We start from the raw sequence: 20,978 nt of genomic DNA, 5'->3' as shown, positions 1-20,978 counted from the left end.
TGTGGCATCAGGAGACATGACGGTTTTGTATCCTTAGAAAGCAAAGAAAACAAGATTCCCAGTTTTCTAAAGAAATGAACAGTCATTTCTACCCTTACAGGCTTGAGCAATGTCACATTTTAAGACTGTCACTAGTTATCACAGACTTTTTGATACTGATTCAGTCCTAACCCTAACAAGGGGTGCCAGCAGGGCTGGGGAGGAACAATGGGGGGAAGGGGAGGAGTAAGGTGCCCCTCAGTCCCCCCCACAGTCCCATAGAGTTGGAACCAGAAATATCGGAAATCTCTGCTCACCCACCATAGGCCTCCCATTTTTTTCTCTCTCCAGGACCTACTGTGTATAGACAGGAAACTTGTTGTCTGAAAGCCTATAGTCTAGGAACTATGCTTTGCTTTTCTCAGGATTTACTTACTTTCAAGGCATTCCCTAAAATTGAATGGCCCTCATGGCCCACAAAGCTCTGAACTTCCATGACCATCTATGTCCACTCCCTTCAAAGGCCAGAAATCTGTGGCTCTGCCCAACCTTACAAGTGAACTTAAAGGAATGGCATTTTGAGGGAACAAAGAGGCTAGTACTGCATTCTCATCTTACCAGTAAAGTATTTCAGAGAGCTACCAGACTGAGAGAAGTCACTGCTGCCACCTTAACAGCTCTAACTCTTCAAGCACAAAGGGGATGGATATATGATACTTGGCAAGGTGGTCCCATGTTTTCTCTGACTAAGCTGAGGTACTAGACACATGGTGCACACATTTCTAGGCTGCATAAGACCCAAAGCAGCAAAAACATATCTGTAGTAACTGCAAAATTGTTTTACTGACTGCATCTTAAAAACAGGATGCAAGTCAATAGAAAAAGCTTTTAAAAATAAAGATAAGGTGTAAACATGCACTTCCATCCACCTTCCCGTTAGTTAATTACAACTTAATAGAATAATGGCTCAATTCCTTCAACAGATGCAAGCGGAAATAACCAAGATTTAAAGAATCCTTAAAACCCACTTGAAAAAAGGAGACTGTTTAATCATAATCTAAGTATTTGAGGAGGAACATCCAGTAAAAGGCCACTGATATTTTATGACTATCTTTGTATTTGAATCCAAAGTTATCACAAGGTCCAGTTTGGGCTAATGATGTATTGTTACTGCCTCCAGTGGTCACCTGGGGTTTGTCAGTCCCTGTAGAGACAGCTATACTGAACAATCATTACAGAATTTAAGATATAATCAGTACTGTCTCAGATTTGCAGATTAAATAGAACTTTATGGAAGGTTCCACTGCAAATCATGTGAGAGCTGAGCAAGAGATACTGGTATGCATTAAGTGCGTCTTAAATAGGCATGCGTCAATTTCTGAGTGTTATTTTTCTTACATTTAGAGTGTCCAAAGATCCATCAAATAAAAGGAAAACTGATTCTTGTTTTTCAAGCTATAGAGCAGATTGAAACAAGATTTCCTGTATGTAAAAGAGACATTAACAGAATGCAATTGTTGATATTAAAGTGCAAGGGTTGAAATGTGTCCTGTTTTTCCATCTCCCCAAACTCTACTCCAAGTACCCCGTCTTACCCTCACATCTCTGAGTACCTTTCTGAGATGCCCATAATATCTTTGAATGCCTCACCCATAACATCTTTGTGCCCATTTTAAGGAGAGTGAGAAGGCGTGATTGAATCAGACTCCTAGCCAGATGACTTAGTTTGCTTCTCCTCCCCCAGCCCTCACTCTAAAAGGTCAGGAAGGTTAGGGGTCCATAATTTGGGGGGAACTCAGCTGCAGCCAATCCAAAGACAGAAGGAGTGTGAGGATGTATAAAAGTAATTTTCAGCATGAATGGTCTCCCTTGTCTCTAATATAGTGCTCATGTGTTACAGCTTCTCTTCAGTATAAGTGGGCAGTTGTTTAGCATTCACTAGATGAAAAGACTCCCTGCAGAGCTTGGTACGAGAATGAGAAAGTTCCTTCAAGACTGGGGGTCTTTGACCGGTGGAACTCTTTATAGGCTTCTTCCCCACCTCCCCTGCACTCCCATCTCTGAAGGCTTTAGTTACACGTAGTGCAAAACATTGATCCTAGCACCAGTGATGAAGTGAGCAGGATTAGGCCCTTAGCTGAAAAGGGCAGGGAGAGCCACTTGAATTTGCAATTCATCCAAAATGCAGTGGAATTTGTCAAAAAAAGAATTTCATGCAATTTTGTAAAAGATGAGCTCTGCATTAGAGTTAGCAGTCTGACCCTTTCCCTCCATGTTCTCCCCATCCCACCCACCCTAGACACATTTCATGGCAGCTGACACATTTATTGCAGTGATAGTACAAAATCCAATGCAGCACTTCAACAGTTTCCAACATCTTGCTATCTGAATTCACTTATCCCACTGGAATAATCTCATGCTTTTTCATATAAAAACACAAGTACATTCATATACCTGGACTGGGAATTATATTTCCCTCAAACTGAAAAACTAAAGTCAAGAAAAAATGACCCACTTTATGGTTTGGCACTGGTGAACAAGACAGCATAAAAAGTTAACCATAATCTGAGGTTAAATGAGGCATTCTTCCATCACCCAATTCAATTTACATCCTTATTTACTTATAGCCTGCTGAGTTTCCAGCACATTCCTCCCTCTTTCACATTCTCTGTTCAAACTGATGGTGCATGCTGTGGGACAAAGTCAGTCTACCACCCCTCCCTGAGGTTAATGGGATTGGGCTATGGGCACATCTTAACTAGTCTAACTTCATTACATTTACTTTGACTACTCAGTGGCATAAGCAGCAATCAAATGCAAGTTTAATCACATCGTGCAAGACATTGTTGGACTTAGTTTCTGGGGAAAGACATCCTTTAAAACATTAATTTACTGACAGAGAACAATGGGATAATAGTGTTCCCCAACGGAATCAATTTTAAATATATTACACCCACAAGAAAATGCCATCTTCTACTATACCTGACTGTCTGTGTAGACTATTTCAGGTGAATGACTATGCTTGGCCAAAGGGTTTTGTTGGCTGCTTGTTTGCTTTATTTACTTATTGCTCGGAGAACCCAGCAAAGGGTCATGTATAACTAACAGCAGGACAATTCACGGGCAGTGTTTGCATGGGCAAAATGGCTGCTCTTCCAGGGCCCAGTTCTCAGGCTTGGCAGATTGTAGGCCACAGATTATAACAGCATAGCTGTGGGGGTGTTCTCCACCACAGTTCTGCAGGGACCACTGCTCCCTACCTTCAGGCTTCCAGGATAGTTGGGGGGGGTCTTTAAGATCCCTCCTTAAGACAGTTGTGGGGGACGATCACATCCCACCGTCCATAGCATCACTCAATTATAACTAGCGCTGCAGTAGCCAATCTTGCATCTGGGATGTGCTATTCAGAGGTGTGAATCCTCAGCAGCATCTGTTATAGGGAGCTGTGTTCATGTATGCAGTTTTATAAAGCCTCCCATATGACTATGGCTTCTGGGTCAGCTACAGATAATTAAAAAGCAGCGATGACAATAGTGGCTGTGTCATAGAGGAGACTGGATGGTCACCTCTCTGAGGTCACCTGACTCTGGTTGTCTTTCCCGCCTAGTGCAGCAGGGCTGGACCCAATGATCTTGCAAGGTCTCTTCCAGCTCCTTACAGTCTATGAATCTATAAAACAACACAGTTGGTGCCACCAGCCACAAGGAATCTGAGGTGAAGTGACTTTCCATGCACCTCCTTTAAAATGTATCTCCTTCCTTGTTAATTAACAGCTTGATTTCTCAACACATACCCTGTGTACCACCTGATCAGACAGCTTCTTAATTATCTATATCTTTACTCAACTACTACTAAGCAGAATATATCAGCCTTTTTGGCTAAACAGGCCAGAAAGTCCATGGAAATTTTCAAGCAACAGCCACAGAAGTAATTTTATCTCAATATGCAGCTGATCTAAAGAGTGAGAGGGTTGCCTGTAAGGCACTGGGCTGGGAATCAGGAGACCTTTACTTTCATAGCTCTGACACTGGCTGGGTTTGTGACGTGAAAATCACTTCACCATTTCCTCGTTAGCTCTAATTTACTAATGATGTTGTTTGTCCTTCACGGGCGAAGATGACAGCATCTAGTGGTGGGGGGTGAGAAGAGAGAAAAGAAATGAGGAGAAAACAGGGAGGGACAAAAGAAAGGAGGAGGGAAAAAGGAGAAAAGAGAGAGAGGAAAGAGAAAGAAGGGAGTTGGAGGCTAGGTCATGTGGGTATATAGGTGACTTATAAGCCTGATCTTTGCCTTGAACAGTGTGGTGCAGCAGAGGCAGGAAAGAGATGAGGACTAGGTACAACAGGTTTTTATTTTCCTGGCCACGCATTTCTTCATTGCTTTTGCTGTGCATTGCTGTTTGAAGGCCAGTGCTCCGTTCTGGATTAATGACATTCAGGATGGATGGTCATGAATGATTTGCTCCTATGACAGGGTTGATGCCAAAACTTTAGGGACATCTTTAGGGTGTCGTTATACCACTTCTTTGGTGTGCCACGAGAGCGTACTCCATTTGACAGTTTGCCATAGAAGATTTTCTTCGGCAGGTGAGTGTCGGGCACTCTTGAAAGGTGGCTTGCCCATCTTAGCTGCGCCAGTTTCAGTAGAGTGTGATTACTTAGGAAAGCTGATGATGATTCTTAATTAATAAAGGACTTTAAAGCCTCCAGGTGAGATGCCATAAAACAAATGATTCATTTTAAGTACATTTTGAAATTTACACGATTTGAAATTGTACATTTTGATTTAGATGCTAGTTTTTAGAATTAAATCACTTGCTTCAAGTTCGTTCAGTCAGTCTATATGTTCTGTTGGTGTGGGCATATTTCCTATGTATTTTAAAGCAGCAATGTTCTGAGTGTTCTGTCAATTACTCTATTTCAAAGAGCAGACACTGAAGACCATGATCATGGAGTGTTCAGACTACATATTACCATTTATCAGAGGGAGACATGACTCTTTATGAAAGGGAAAATATTTCATCTGAAATGAATGAAAGTTGCATGCACTTAATCCAAGGACAGAATCTTGACAACATCTTGTCATTTTAAAACAAAGTTCCTATTTTCATCTATTCAAAACATACTTTACTTGAAAACTGGTATAGAAAAATGGGATAGGTTTGACCTTGTATAAATACTAGAAGCTCAAGTGACAGATTTTAATTAAATGCTCATTACCACAAGTCAGTATATTCTAAAATAGCTACTTTTTTAGTTAACTGAAATTGTTCTATTAGCATATTTACTCAATTCCAAGATAAGGTTTTTAGCACAATGGAAAAAAGGTCTTTGTCTTGAAATTGAGTAGTGGGGGAGAGAAGGGGCAGAGCAAGGTGGCTGTTGCAGTGCTGGCTCTGGCACCAAATTGGAGTAGAGGTCAGAATTGCAGCTACTGCCTGGCACCTTTGCCCCTCTACCCAGCCTGCCACCACCTCTTCTCCCTCACCTACCTTCCACCCCCAGCACTTTGTTTGGCTCTGGTAGGCTCCAGCCTGAAACATGGAGCACTTGCTTGCTTGGGCCCCAGTCAAGCCTTGACAACGTCTGCTGTGGGTAGCTGCAGCTCCAGCAGGGCTCTGGAACTGCTACCACCACTGGTATTGCCAGGTTAGTGCTGGAGCAAGTGTGTGTTCCACGCCCCAGGCTGGTGCTTGCCAGTGCCAGATAGTAAGCGGTGGTGGGGAGATAGCAGTGGGGACAGATGGGTGGGCAGGTATTGGGTAGTAGGCATAGGAGGGCAAGTTGTAGGGATGTGCTAGTGGGGGGCAGGCAATAGGGAGAGTAGATTACTCAGCTTCCCACCTCTGTGCCCCCTTGCCTCTCCACTACCACCAGTGCTTGCCTCCCCATAATTTATATTTTTTCCATGAATAGAATCTAATCATTGGGAGGAGGGGGTCATCTAAAATTCAGAGTTGTCTTGGATTCAGGTAAATATGGTAGCCCTTGTAGAGAAGAAGCATCGTTGGATTCTGGGTAGACAAAAAACTAAATGGTTATTTCATTTACAAAAAGGCATTCACACTGAGACAGTCAAAGAAAATCCAAACTGGTTTACAGGGACTTAAGCATCTTTCAGCTTTTCATTGGAAAATCTCTAAGTAGAATTGTTCTGACTACTGCAACATGCTACTTATAGCTTTGTAGGTATTTGTCATTTGCAGTGTATTAGAACCTCACTATTTCACACACATGGCAGGGGAAACCACTCAGATGTAGCCACGTAACTTTAGAAGCATTAAATAGTCTCACTGATTTGGTTACCACTTGATAGGTAAATCAGGATCTAGACAGACCAAATAAAGCAAGAGTAAGTCATCAAATAATCTGATTATTGCTTTTCAATTGCTTGCTTACATAGGGTGGAATAATTGGTGTACTGGGTTATTTTGTTGAACTGTTAAAAAGTTATGAGACCCCACTAGAGCATCTGTAACACAATCAGGCCTGCATGTCATAAAGTGTGGTCTAGTCAAGTCATATTATGTCTTTTTAGATTTGCTCCTGCACAATACATATTTTCACCCCTTAAATTTCAAATGTGAGTAGTCATCATAATGACATCATGTGCACAGGATATTGTCCAACTGAAATGGACTTAGTTGTCTGTGGCAATATGCTATTAATCAGTAGGAATATAAGGTAGGGGAACCATGGCATAATAAACCATGTGCGGAGTATAGTGCTAGGAGACAAGAAAAAGGAACTCTTATATAATTTTGTCTTTTTTTTCCTCACTTTTAAGCAACATTTGACATATCTAGACAGGCAGCTCACTAGTCCGCTGCACATCCCCATGCTAATCTAGTGCATTTGTAGTCCAGTGTATCAAGTTATGGATACTCTTAATTTGTCCCTTCAGGGGACTAGCTGAGCAATGGAACATCAAGAATTAGTCCTACCTTTCTATTTATAACCTTGGATGCATGGTCAGGTATTTTCCAATATGAGGCAGTATCCACCGCAGAAGGTACAATATGAGGCTTGATGGGGATCATTAGTCGAATGCAGCAAGGCTAATGCTGCATTTCAATTTTGAGGAAGCCATATGAGCAGAGGGAACTGCTTCTGGTAGCATTGTTGAGATGTATGGCTTCTCTCACGTGGTTCCTCAATCAGCAGTAGCAGCTTTCAGTAAAACTAACGGTGTAGCCTGGGAACAGAGCTTTGAACTTGACAGCAGTGCAACAGTTTCCCCTAGTTCAGCATCCAATTTCCATTTTCTCTCTCCTACTATATGACCACACTATGCCCAATGGAAACTGAATTTCCACTATTACTGTATAACTTACTGAGAGACCCCTAATTCCCTCAGCACAATCACTTTCTTTAAAAGATCCTGTGCACTTGCACTCTTTCCTCTCTTCCACCGCCCCCCATTTTCCCTCCTCCTTCACTCCCCTAATTTGGCTGTCAGTGTTTAGCTCCAATCATTCTTAAAAGCAGTTCTCTCATGGTTGGGGTGCTAACCATGGAAGTGGATAGAAGGCAACAATTTGGTGGTCTCAGTCTAATTCCCAATAAATAGTTGTCCTTGGCACAAAATGGCAGTCGTTCAAAGATGAACCCGTTGCTGCAGAAGCAAGACCAAACTGTGGAAGTCACCTTTTAAGTCAGATTTGAGAGCTATTAATGGAGGAAGAGGAGGAATGCCACCCTGTGCTGAATTTGTGCTTCAAAGTGAGAATTTTCCAGCTGCACAACATTAGTCCAGAACCTTTCTTAGGAGCTACAGAATAAGTACTCTTGTTCAAACAGTTTGTTTGGCACACAAATGGTCTTTAAAAGAGAGAGTAGGCCTGGTAATGTGATGATGATCAAAAAATATATGCTGTGAGTTCAGCTGCTTTGTTGCTCTTTCAGCTCATCAGTACTTGGGCAGTACAGATAAACTGCAGTGTGGTAGGTCCATTTCCTCTTGAGTTTTTCTGGCAAAAGTTACAAGCCAAAAGTCCATAAAGTACTTCACATTTTTCCAGATGTTGATTTTTTAATAGATATGGATGGTTTGAAAGATTACATTTTTAAAATAAAGAATCAGTGCAAAAACATGGATTTGGACAAAGTTAATTTCAAACTTCCAATTTGTACTAGGAAATCTAAGTAGTTTAAATCAATTTAATACATTCAAAAGAAAGTTTTACTGAAAGCATGTCCAGTGGTCCAGCCATATTGAAAAAAAATCTAAGGTATCAGGTGGTCCTTGAATCAAACTGAGCTAACAAGTCTGGAGAGATTAATGTTTCACTTAAGCAAAGACTGGGATTTGTTTAAAGGTGTTTGATTTGTTTTCCAAGAAGCCTGTCATTAGCACCTTTACATTTTGCATTCTTTTTGGATTTCAGTCTTGTAAAAGATACTGGATAATCAATTTAAGCATCTGGAAAAGGCAAAAGATATGCAACAAAAGCTAAAGTTTCCCCTCCACTGTCCTTTAATTGACTGTTTTGTCAATTTAGGGATAAATTACATGTATACAGTCTATTTAGGCCACATACAAACATTCAGTTTCTCCTGGGAGAGTTGCTGTTCTACCAAATGAAAAGATTTTCAGGATTGTTGTCCCAGATCAAAAATGGCCGCTCCAAGAGAAAAATAACCCAGGAGCAACTAGGATTAAATTGCTCCTAGGATTCTTCTGAGGGAAATTAATGTCTGTACATGTTCTCTTCTAAAAGAAGTTACAGCACAGGCCTCTAGTATCCTAGAGTGCTTTGCTCCCACCCCTTGGAGACAGTGTGTCACTCAGGATGGACTCTACTGCTCAAGCTTAGTAGGGAGCAGAACACATCCCCTTCACTATGTTCTACTGCAGGGAGATGCAGGCTGACCCTGAGCAGCCAATCAGAGCTGCCCTGTGCATTGCAGACATCTGACTCCAAGTAGATTGAGAAAGCCTGCAGAGCATGTTGAGTTCCAGGCACAGGGGCCCTCTCACTGTGCAGTACCAACATCATAAATTCTCTGCTTCTTAAGGGCTCAGCATTCAAATGTTTGTGCAGGGGAAACAAACCCAAGATAATTCTCTCATATTATTTAAATGTGTGTATGCAACCTGTTATTGGCTCCTTCAGTCAACCCCAAAAAGCAACCCAAAGTGATATTCACTCAGGCCTATTTGGTACACATAGGGACTGTGGGCCTGGGCCTACGTAGAAACTATTAGCACCCCCAGTATTAGAGAGGATAACTATGTACATAACAAAATTTTGGGGCAACTAATGCAAAAAAAGGACCAGAAGTAAGGGTCAAGGGTTAATAATGAGTATCCCCCAAAGGTGGACATCAAGCAAAGCACACCAGCCAGTGCCCACTAGTCCTTGAATGAGTCCAAGAAGCCACTGGACACTGCCCAGTGAAACTCTGCCCAGAGACATGAACAGATGAGGGATGGAAAGAAAACCTCACAGTCAGCAAGGGTCTCCCTGGCCAGGGCTTCCTTCCTGGTCAGACAGATGCCCATCTTAGTTACAGCCAGGAGGAGGCTGACCTGGTCATTCTGGGACTTGGTGTTGCGGGGCTAGGGAGCACATAAGCCAAAAGGTGCAGGGTCTAGTTCCACACAGGAAGAACTGTCTTAGAATCAGAAAACTAGGGTTGGAAGGGACCTCAGGAGGTCATCTGTATGACCCCTACCCGACTAGGACCATCCCCAACTATATCATCCCAGCCAAGGATGTTACAGTGCTTCACTACCTACCTTGTGAGAGAGTTTTTCCTCACTGCCAACTTAAACTTCCCGTGCTGCAACTTGAGACCATTGCTCCTTGTTCTGTTATCTGCCACAGTGAGAACAGTCACACTCTATCCTCTTTGGAGCCACCCTTCAGGTACTTGAAGGCTGCTATTAAATCCCCTCTCTGTCTTCCCATCCCCTGACTAAATAAGCCCAGATCTCTCAGCTTCTTCTCATGTGTCTTTTGCCCCAGGCACTTAACCATTTTGTTGCCCTCTGCTGGACTCTCAAATGTATCCACATCCCTTCTGTAGTGGAGGTCCCAAAACTGGACACAGTACTCCAGATGTGGCCTCACTAGTGCAGAATAAAGGAGAATAATCACTTCCCTCTATTTGCTGGCAATACTCCTACTATTATGCTGTTAGCCTTCTTTGCAACAAAGGCACACTGTTGCCTCATATTCAGCTTACTTTCCACTGTAACCCCCAGGTCCATTTGTGCTGAGCTGCTGCTTAGCCAGTCAGTCCCCGGCCTATACCCATGCATGGGACCATTCCATCCTCAGTGCAGGACTTGGCACTTATTCTTATCGAACTAATCTTGTGTGAGACTAGTCTGAAAGGACCACCAACCAAGGAGGAAATAAGATGATCAGTCTGTCAGTAACCTACTGAACTGGACCAGACTAACTGGGGATTCCAGAAATGAAGTTTTGAGTTATATCTGCTCCCTGCCCCTTCCCCCCCTCCTCCCCCCCCCAACACACACACAAACCAGTGACACGTTAAAAATAAGTCACGGTAGATTTGCACCTTTAGGATGCTTGTACACGTGATGGACGTTTAGTCCTCAGGGATTTATTCTATGTCACCTAAATTGAAACCCACCTTTTCAATATTCTGTCATGCTACGGTGATGGGCCTGATCTTATTTTTCTGTCAGAGAGAGCAAGCTGGCAGTGGAACAAGTGGTCCCTGAGCTGCAGGGGGTCCCAGTCCTTTCCTCTGGGGTGGCAGGCCACCTGGGTGGGCTGCTAACATCTGGCCCAATCCAACTGTTCCCCAAGGCTGCTCGGGGAGCAGCGCCCAGGGGGCTTCCAGTGGGCAGGCTCTGGGAACAGTTGGATTGGGCCGAGTGCTGCCTCCAAGCTGGGGCAGCACCCGGCCTACTAGCAGCCCACACAGATGGCCCTGGGGGGTAGTGCTACTGTAAAGGGAAGGACAAGGGCCCACAGCTCAGGGGCCTCTTGGCCTGCTGGCAGTTCTTCCCTTGGCTATGGGAGAGGTGGGCAGGCTCCACAAAAAAAAAAAAAAGCATTGGGCCCTGTCGCAGAGCTCTCAGGAGCCCTGTGCCCTGCGCCTGAGAGCAAAAACGGCTTGGGAGAGACCCCTAGTGGCGGGAAGGGGGAAGCGCAGCTGTCAGTCACCAGGACTGTGCAGGTGCTGGTTGCCCTAGCAACCAGGGAAACCTAGAGCCAGGAAGGGGTGGAGCTTAGCCCTTCTTAAGCCCAGGCAGAAGGCCAGGAGGGCAGTTCCCCTCCGGCGGCCGAGGGAGGAGGAACTCAGCCAGAACAAAGGGGAGAACTCTGACGGTTGGAACATCCCCTGGTTCCTGCTGGGGGTCGATGCGCGCTCTCTCTCTCTCTCTCTCTCTCTCTCTCTCTCTCTCTCTCTGGTAGGGAGAGATTTGTATTTTGACCAGAACGGTCTAGCTTTTGTGTTGTAGCCTGGGGGCTTTACATTTTGTGTCCTCTGTTTCACCGGAGAACCAGATGAGGCTATAAGGGTTTGGAGGAGGCTTCATAGGAGCTCCATGATAGCGTGGGGTCTCCTGGTGCCAGAGAGGGCGCAGCTTTGTTTGGGGGCTTATTGGCCCAGCTCGGAGCTAGGGGGGCAGCAAGAAGCCCGACTATAGGGGGCAGTAAGGAGCCCCGGAGCTAGGGGGGCAGCGAGAAGCCCCAGAGCTAGGGGGGTGGCAAGAAGCCCGATTTAAAGGGGGCAGTGAAGAGCCCCGGAACAAGGGGGGCAGTGAAGAGCCCCAGAGCAAGGGGGCAGCGAGGAGCCCCTAGAGTGAGGAGCCCTGAGTTAGGGGGCGGCGAGGAGCCCCGAGAGTGAGGAGGGGCGGCGAGGAGCCCCGAGAGCAAACGAAGGGCCGAGACATAATAACAAGGCCCAAGTCAGATCATACCAGCACCATCTGCGAGGCTTGGGCTGCGGTGTAGGGGAGGAAAAGGAGCCGCAGACAGCGCCCCCTGTCATCAGGGCGCATAAAAATGGGCAGCCTCCCGCTGATTCTAATCATCTATTAATCAAAAGTAAGATCAAGGCATGGCAGGAGAGTAAGCAGGCGGTTGACCCATTGCAGGAGGGCGGAGCCACACGTCCAGAGGGGCTCCAAGAGCAGGACTTCTGACACAGGCCCCTTGCTGCTTCTGCTTTCAGCAGGCACCTGCTGAAAACAGAGGAGCAAGGGACCTGATCCTTTTTTTTCTGCAGAGCCTTCCCACCTCTCCTGTAGGCAGGGGGCGAGCTGACAGCTGCAACATGTTGCAAACTAAACTACATCTGCATGTAGTTTAGTTTGCAATGATGCAAAACTCATCTAAATCATCATGTGTACAAGCATCCTAAAAGACTACATCAGAGATATATAGCATAAGGCATAAGCAAAGGGCTTACTTCATCAGATGCTTCATTTAAAAAGTTTTTAAAATCTTAAAAAGAATAAAAACAGCCAGTTACCTACCGTATAAATTGCTACTCTTCTATTACATCCTTCACTTCAATTATTTGCTAGACAAGGGAAGTATTCCTACTTGTCCACATGCTTGCTATCCCATACCAGAAACGTACAGTAGAGACCCAACTTCACTATTTGTCTTAGTGTCCTCTACTTCTGCTCAGTAAGATGAAATGTAAACTTTCCGAGCAAGTTTCCTTTCAACAGTCCTAGCATGGATATCCTGATAGCTAAGAATAAGGAAAAAGCAAAAGCTAGGAAGCAAAAAATGTAAACTAGTATATTAGTCCTGTCAAATAAAGGGAGATAATCATAGCTGTCTGCAATTTGGTGGAGCTGTGTCCCAGATATTGAAATAGCAGATACAGTAACAGCTACATTTTTTTCCCCTACCTACCTCTACAGCTACAATAGAAGTTTTAGTAGGGGAACTGTGACACCCCAGTGAAAGGACCTGATTCTACAGTAAACCCCTGTTATCTGGCACAAGTGGGGAATGGGGGGTGCCGGGTATCTAAAAGTGCCGGTTACCTGAGGCTGGTGGTTTTTGGCCCCACATGAAGCAGGTGGGGAAGGAGGGGGGCTGGTAGTGGTTGCATGCAGAGCGGCTGCAACATAGGGTGGTGGGTGGCAGTGGTGGCTGTCTCATGCGAGCTTCTCCCTCCCCTCCCTGCCCGCATCTGGCTGGCTAGCTGGAAATTCTGGTTAATAGAGTGTTCCGGTTACTCAAATGCCAGATAACAGGGATTTTACTGTATTTAAAATACTTAGTAAGTCATCCTTTTTCCTTTGCTGCCTCAATTTTTTATTGCCGCCTGTAACTGGGGGCCTTCCCAGGGCTGGTTAGATGATGGCCTGCCCACCTGTTTCTGGGCTAACCACCTGCCTCTCTTTCCTGCAATGTCTTGATGGAAAAATGATTACGATGTTACTCAGGTGGGAGGCTGCTCATTTAACACCCTGATGACTAGGGGTGATATCCCCAGCTCCAAAGCTTCCCCAGTACTGGGGCCCATGCCTCACAGATAGCATCCTAGGCAGCTAAGCTCTCCTGTAACCCTTTTACCTCTCTGGCTGTGATCCCCTTTCTGGGACCTTTGGCTTCCCTTTAGGCCCTGGCCCCACCTTCAGGCCAGTCAGGATCCCAAGCCTCTTGCTCTGGGCCCCTGGCCCTTTTGACCCCCCTTGGGTCCTGGCCCCAGTATGGACCAGTTTGAGGGTTCATCCAGTCAGATCTGAACCACATGCCTTCTCACCCTCACAACTCCACTGGATCAAGTGAGCTTCAGGCCTCTCAAAGATCTCACAGGTCTGGTCTTTCCCCAGCTAGGAGTATGCGGTGGCTGGAGGTTATCAGGTGCCTCCTACTCAGCTTTCACTAGGGAGGTTCATGGTCCTGGCATTTCCTGGGGCTGCTGAGCCATTGGTAGTCCCACCAGGCCTCTCTATCTTGGCATGGTGCAGTTTTAGGTCATGCCCAGGACCTGGGGCCCCCTCCATGCCCATAGCCCCAGACCATATACTTCCAAGTTCTTGGCCCAAGGAGCTCGGCAGGGAGATGTTGTTCCCCTGCTGGCTGGTCTCAAACTATTCCTCTTAGCACAGAGAGCAGAGCATTAAATGGCCACCCTCATCAGGCACCTGCCTCCTCCCTAGCCTAGCCCTTCAAGTAGCAGGCACTAACACTGCCCTGCCACACCACCCAATCACAATATAAAATTGGGGAGAAAATTTTGTTTTTAGATTTCCTTTTAATTTCCTCTTGAAATGGAAAGTATAAAAATAAAACAAACAAACAAAAGCAGAAAAGCAGAGCAAAATAGTATCCAAGGGGAACCATGTACACTTTCTGAGAGTGCATAAATGACTTGGGCATTTAGTGTGCCCATACGTGTACTCCGACATGTTCCGATTAGAATACTCCAGAGTGCTGCAGAATCTCATGTACGAGTCTTAGTTAAAGCGCCCTTGCAGCCATTTTGAAATGTGGGATGCTAAATACATGAGAAGCTGTGACGTTTTAATTAAGAGCAGCTCCCAAGAGCTGCTTTAATTAAAATGCCATCACCCCCCACCCCAGAACACATGTATAGGTACCCTTAAACTCTTAAGTGGGTTATGTACCTTTGCAAAGTTTACCTAATTTTCTTGGATGGGCTTGAGCAACAATCATTCTTCACAAGGTCTCAACATACTGAGGGTTAGGCCTGCCTTTTATATTCAGGAGGCCTGCCTTTTATGTTCAGGTAAGAAGCACTTCATTAAGTTCTTAAGAATTCTGTGATTAGCAGAGCCAGCCTTTCAGACAGAAACCAACTTACCGTAATACCTAAAATCCTAATGGCCAGTGCTACCGCACAGTCAAACAGAACCTTTTTCACAATCAAAGCTTTAAGCTAAAATTTTCTTAACTCCCCATTCAATTTTGGAAAATTAATGGAATGGAGGGGAAAGATATATAAGCCTTTGCCAGTTAGTATTTCTCATTTTCCCTCCAGTTCTCTCACACTAGGAATAAGTATAGTTCTTACCACAAGCAATTCCACATCTCTGATATAGCATGGTAAGGAAAAACTTAATTTACCACAGTTGGCCCAGTCCTGTAACCCTGGCAATCTTTGTAATCAGGACACACAACTGTGGTACTTCCACTGCTGCTGAAAAGTGCGTTAACTCTCTCTCTGCCATCTGATGGGTTCTACATCTGTCACAGTTCAAGTGAAGTATAAGTGTCATGGGAATTATAAGAGCAGTGGACTGGTTTTGTCTCTGATACTTTATGTATGTTTATATTACAAGGCAGTGCCACGCAAGAGCTAGTTGCCTGCCCTACTTCATGCTAGTACTTGCAGTATCTAGTAGCTTGTTCAGAGCTAGCTTGTGCATCTCTACATGACACCGCATTGTACCATTGTGGACATAACTAGTGTGTGACCCTGGACAAGTTACACTTTTTCTGGGTGGAACTGATTTGTGGAAATGTCTTTCTAACACCTCCTTGTTTTTGTTCAAATCCAATATGACTACGGCTCTTAATCTTTTATCCCGCCTTCTTCTATCTCCCTTTATCTCCTTTCTTTTTGTCTGCTGACAATACAAAGATAACTCTCATGCCTTCATTTCAGGCCTGTATCTTGGATGTCATCTTTGACTTGAATCTTTCCCTCCTGGCTAGGGACAGAAGTTACACATAAACTGGTATAAGTGATCCAAAATTAGTTCAGATCTGTAACACATCAGAAGTTCAGTGAATATAAACCACTTTCAAAAGGACTGAAAACAGTTTAAGATAAACCTGGATGGATGTAGTATCAGATTTAACTGATGTAGGTTAAATTGGTTTGTTGAACTTTTGTCCCAGATCCACTTTAGATTCTGTGCATTTAGGTTAATGCACAGTTCCCCCAGCCTCCCAGGATGCTTTGTGCCTCCCCTGCAAGGGTGGGCAGGTTAGCCTTGGCCCAAGCTGTTCCAGCTGAACAGGAAGACATGCTCTAGCACCCCCCAGCTTCTGGCCTGGGCCACTGCAAGCAAGTGGCTGGATTTCTGGAATCAAAAGTGAATGTCTGTTCACTTGCTTATCGGTTCAGTCTACACAGCCTAAACTAACCTGTGAAGTTTGAATTGATTCAGCCTCAGGCTTTTTGACTGTCTGTACTTAGCCCTTATGTCCAGCCTCTCTTTAAGTGTGGCAGGTGTTTTTTGTATAATGCTTCTAACCTTTACATTCCCTTAGCTAAAACTCTCCTGAAAGCTCTTATATCGCATCTTGATCACTACAAAGTCTGGCTACTTGCAGACATTAAAAAATCCAAAAACCGTGCTTTCCTGGAAGAAAGGGTGTTACTTCAACACAGCTCTGCAGCATCTCTATAGATTGGGCACTTCAGCAGGGCTTCTTGGCACTTTTATCTAAAGCTGAATCAATCAGCAATTAGATAAAAGCATTAAAAAAACACCACCAAAACACCTGATTTTTACAGACATTGGGCGAGCCGGGTTCAACTAATGTGCTGCCCCCTCTAGGCATGTGCTGGGCTTGGTGCAGGAGTGTGTTGGTTTCAAGTAAAGCACCCTTTTTGACATCTACAAGCAGCTGATTTGACTAAAATAATCTGATCTGGGCAGAAATAGTAGCCTTGAGGCCTGTTCTTAGGTTGTGATAGAATGGTATATTACTTAGCCCTAGAATTATCTCCAGTCTCCTACCATAACTTATCTCCAGATTTCACACTCCATGTGTATATCCAGCTTTCTATAAATAAGAAAAGTAAATATTTTGCAATACTGTTGTGGGGTTTTATTTTTCAATGTATGTGAAGTACTTTGAGAATCCTTTGTTAAAACAAAGTATTAAAAAGTAATGTTTTGGATTATTTAAGTGTTGGTAAGGGGAAGTGGCTCCTTAAGGGAGAAGAGCTTTCTTAAGTCTTTTAATTAACAATACTGTAGCATCTTCAGCATTTTTCTCTTAACAATCTGCTGTTAAGAAATCTTCATGCCAATGGAATCCTATAAATCCAAGAAAATAGAGTGATTGTCTCAGGTGTCCTTAGTCACCTGATCACCAAAGCTGTTAGTATCTTGTAATCGTTTACTGAGATAATTTTTATTTTCAAAATGCTCAGACTTAACTTCAAAGACAAAGAGCCTGCTTTAAGCCATGTGGCAATCTAATACTAAAAGAATGACTCCTGTAGGATGCAATTATGGGATGTTCGGGTTGGAAGCATAGCTGGAGGCCCCAAAACTCATTGCAGCTTCACTGAGCTATGCACTGTGTAAACACAAAATACAACCATCCTTTCCCCAGGGTAGTCAAAAGGGGCTCCTGTAGATGTGCAGGGAACCTGCTCCAATGTGCTGGAAATCCAGCGTGTCAGAGCAGACTTGATTAATCAAATTTGCTGGAGCACAGAAATTAATGTGTTCTGGCAGACCTTCTACAGCACATGTATCAGTGTTGCCATGCATCCCTGTGCTGCAAAAATGGCAGTGAGGGGGGTTTGAAATAAAATGTGTGTAATGAGCTTTAGTTCAAAGCACTGCACCATCATTTTTTCAGTGCAGGGACACATAAGCACTTTCAATTAACACGGCTTGCTGACTGAAGTGTCCAGCACCACATCCCACAGCATGTGAAAAATGCCCAAGGAGCCTTGATAGTTGTAACTGCAAGCTCAGGATTGCACAGAAGTCCAATGGTAAAGTCTGAAATAGAACCCAGGGTTCCTGACTCCTAATCCTGTGTTCTAGCTGCTAGAACAGAGGTCTCCAAATTTTTTCTTATTACACGCTTTCAGATTTACCAGCTGTCTGCTTACCACTACCAGCATACATTTTATAATTTAACCCCTTAAATGCCAATTATTATTATAATGAAAATCAAATTCGCCATTACACAATTTCTCCAGTGTACCCCCCAGAGATGTCCTGTGTACCTGCAAGGATACGCGTACCACAGTTTAGGAACCCCTGAGCTAGAACATACTGACTTTCAGCAGTTGTAGCTATGTAATTGAACTGTATGGCCCACCTCCCCCTGGTGTGGGTAGGGGGACTGCACTGCACACCATGGATGCATACAGACATTCAGGAGGTTAGAGGGAGGCTAGATCATGTTAAAAATGGCCAACTGATCTAACTTAGTTCACTCAGGTGTGGACCTTACACTTAGGGCACAGATAGACGTGCAGCTCCCTGCTGCAACTCAGAATGCTTTGCAGGAAGTGTTCTGAGCTACAACAATCCCCTGGACCAAACAGAAGTTGACTGTTGGTTCCAGGGAGGAGAAGAATCTAGCTGATGGTTGGGAGGCTGCATCTGGTTTCTCCTAGCAACAGCCTCTCCTCCCTCCCAGCCTGTTCCTGTTTTCATAATGGGAGGGGGGAAACGGAGTAGATGAACTAGTTCTAGGGCAGAGGCGGGCAATTATTTTGGGTGGAGGGCCACTTACTGAGTTTTGGCAAGCCATCAAGGGCCACATGACAGGCAGCCAGGGGCAGATAAATATTAATTTTCTCAATTTTTTAGGGGTCCTGCAAGCCGGATGGAACGGCCAGGTGGGGTGCATCTGGCCTGTGGGCCACATTTTGACCACCCCTGTTCTAGGGGTTCCCCAGCTGGCACTGGAGGTTGGGGTGGGTGAATTGGAGCTCCCCACCTCTTGGGGCTCCAGTACACCCACTCTACCCTCCAGCACAGGTGGAAAAAACCCCAGACTGAACTCCTTTTGCTCCCTTTCCCCCCCTCCTATCCTAAAACAGCTACAGGCTGGGAGGCAATACAGACACAAGTTACAGAAGACACTATGTTTTAAAATGTCTTCATCTGAACCCTCATACAACAAGACTTCAGATTTTCCCCTAATTGGCTATTTTTAAGCAGTCTGCAGCTGTGCATTTTGTTTGGTCATGGCTATAGATCACTTTCTGTGGCCAGATCAGGTGAAAATTGTCATCTGTCTGCACCAATAGTTTCCTAGTAAGGTTGATCTAAGTGTGAACTGTACAGAGGATGCATCTACATGAGAGGCTACATCGCTGTAGTGTCAGCAGGCACTAACTGTGACATTGCCACTACCACACAGTAGCGATGAGCTACTGCTCAGTAGCTCATTGCTGCTGCACAGTATGGTTGAAAATGATGCATGCGCCACCGTGACTGCACAGTCCTAGCGAGTAATGCACAGTCATTTAATACTTGCTAAAGCAAGTACTAAATGACTGTGCAGTATCAACGGTACAGCTGGGAGCAAATATAGAAGCACCCAGAAGTTACTAAAAATGGTCGACCCAATCTAAGTTAAACCTACATCTGAGGTAGTCTGACTTAGATCAGGTTGGCCACTTCTAGACTGATCAAACTATCCTGAACGTCTGTACGGTTCACAGTGCAGCCCGAGGGCTGTGAAAGGCCAGATGCTGCCCTTAGCTTCAGGGCTGTGCTCTTCCTATCTATCCTCCTGGTACTAGGCTATTTTTAACACCCCAGCCCCTTGCCCCACCAACAGGTGGACAACTCCCTCCCCTGCATGAACCAATCAGTCCTCCTCCCCTCAAACCCCCAATCCCACAAACCACTCCTGGTGCCCCTTTTATGTTCACTAATGCCAGGTTATAATAGTTGAAAATCATGTAGACAACCAATGTTTAGGGCTCTTCAATGCAGATATTGCCACATGACTCTTTAATCTGACCATCACATCAGCTCAGCTGTTTGTGCAGAAATCCTGAAGTTTCTCTGAGAGTAACATAACTGTTATTGCACATTTATTTCACAGATTCACTGTGTATCTCAGCTTCTACATATATATTTTAAGAAATGTATACATAGTTTTAAATGATATATATCTGGCCCTCATTACAACTGTCTGGCTAACAGCAGTGAAAAAAATAAAGGCGCAGGAGGGGTCGGATTCTGGGTCTTCCATCTGTGTAATTCCATTGAAGATAGTGAAGTTATACTAGTGTAAAGCTAGTGCAAGAGGAGAATCAGACCCATGCAAATTTCCCTACAGAATCCTGAAGAATGTATTCTTTCCTTTCTTAGATGGGAACCAACAGCCATGCGCTGGTCGTGTCCTCACAACAATTTATTGCCATATTACAAAACCTTGGAAGCGGGGGAGAGACTTGAAAATTTTTAAAGTTCCTACCAGCCATTTACTGTTCTGCTGTACCCAAGGCAGTTAAGGAAAATGGATGATTGTTATTGCTATTAGGAATATTAACTTCTCTATAGGTGTTTATAAGTTTCCTGCCCTTCTGAAGCTTCAGAATGGCAAATCAGGATTTTCTTGGTTTTGATCTGCAGGAGGAAAGTGTTTCCATGGAAGAGAAGACAATAAGTGGGTAGTTGCCAATTTTTAGGAAATGGTTAAATCAGAGCTGGTTTCCCCAGAAAATGTAAGATAGATGAAGATCTGACTGCCTTTTATTATTTTGAATTCAGGACTCTGTATTTACTGTCCTATTAACCCGATTGTAAACTATCAGCTATATTACATATTCCTTCCTTTTCTTTTTTTCCATGGTTTCCATATTGTTCTTTGAAATCGTTTTGGACACCAAAATGTTCCCTTCTGTGGGTCATCCTGCCAGTGTTTTTCTTGCACAGTCTGGGCACACTAAGACTGTGGAACATAGGAAAGCAATCATTGCTTTGTTGCATGGTTGAGCTAAGCCAGGGGGTGGGCTGGAGGACCACTTAATGAGTTTTGGTCAGCTGTTGAGAGTGCACACATAAAATGAATGGTGTTTAACAACAGCTATACTTAAAAATTGTTATGGCATTTATAGTATAAAGTTTGTAAACTTTATACTATGAATGCCCCAACCAGTTTTCTGCACATTACAATATTCCCACACATAATTTCAGAAAAAAGTTCCCAAATTACCACGCATTTCCAGTTTTCTGTACAAAAAACTCACCTTTCCAAACATTTCCAGAAAAAGTTTGCATATTACCACACAATTTTCCAAATATCATATTTTCATAAACATTTCCACAAAGCAGTTCCCAAATCACCACAGACTGTT

At 44.2% G+C, this 20,978-nt stretch overlaps 1 protein-coding gene across 1 annotated transcript in view; it reads left to right on the top strand.

The window, feature by feature from the left end:
* Positions 1-20,978, top strand: part of ZCCHC24 (zinc finger CCHC-type containing 24) — a 201,039-nt gene that overhangs the window by 12,519 nt on the left and 167,542 nt on the right. The gene's annotated exons all lie outside the window — the stretch shown is intronic.

This window comes from Crocodylus siamensis, chromosome 7 (genome assembly GCF_052110815.1).
Source record: "Crocodylus siamensis isolate JL-2025a chromosome 7, ASM5211081v1, whole genome shotgun sequence".
In the NCBI taxonomy this organism is placed as follows: Eukaryota; Metazoa; Chordata; order Crocodylia; family Crocodylidae; genus Crocodylus; species Crocodylus siamensis.
This window is presented reverse-complemented; position numbering and strand designations above follow the sequence as displayed.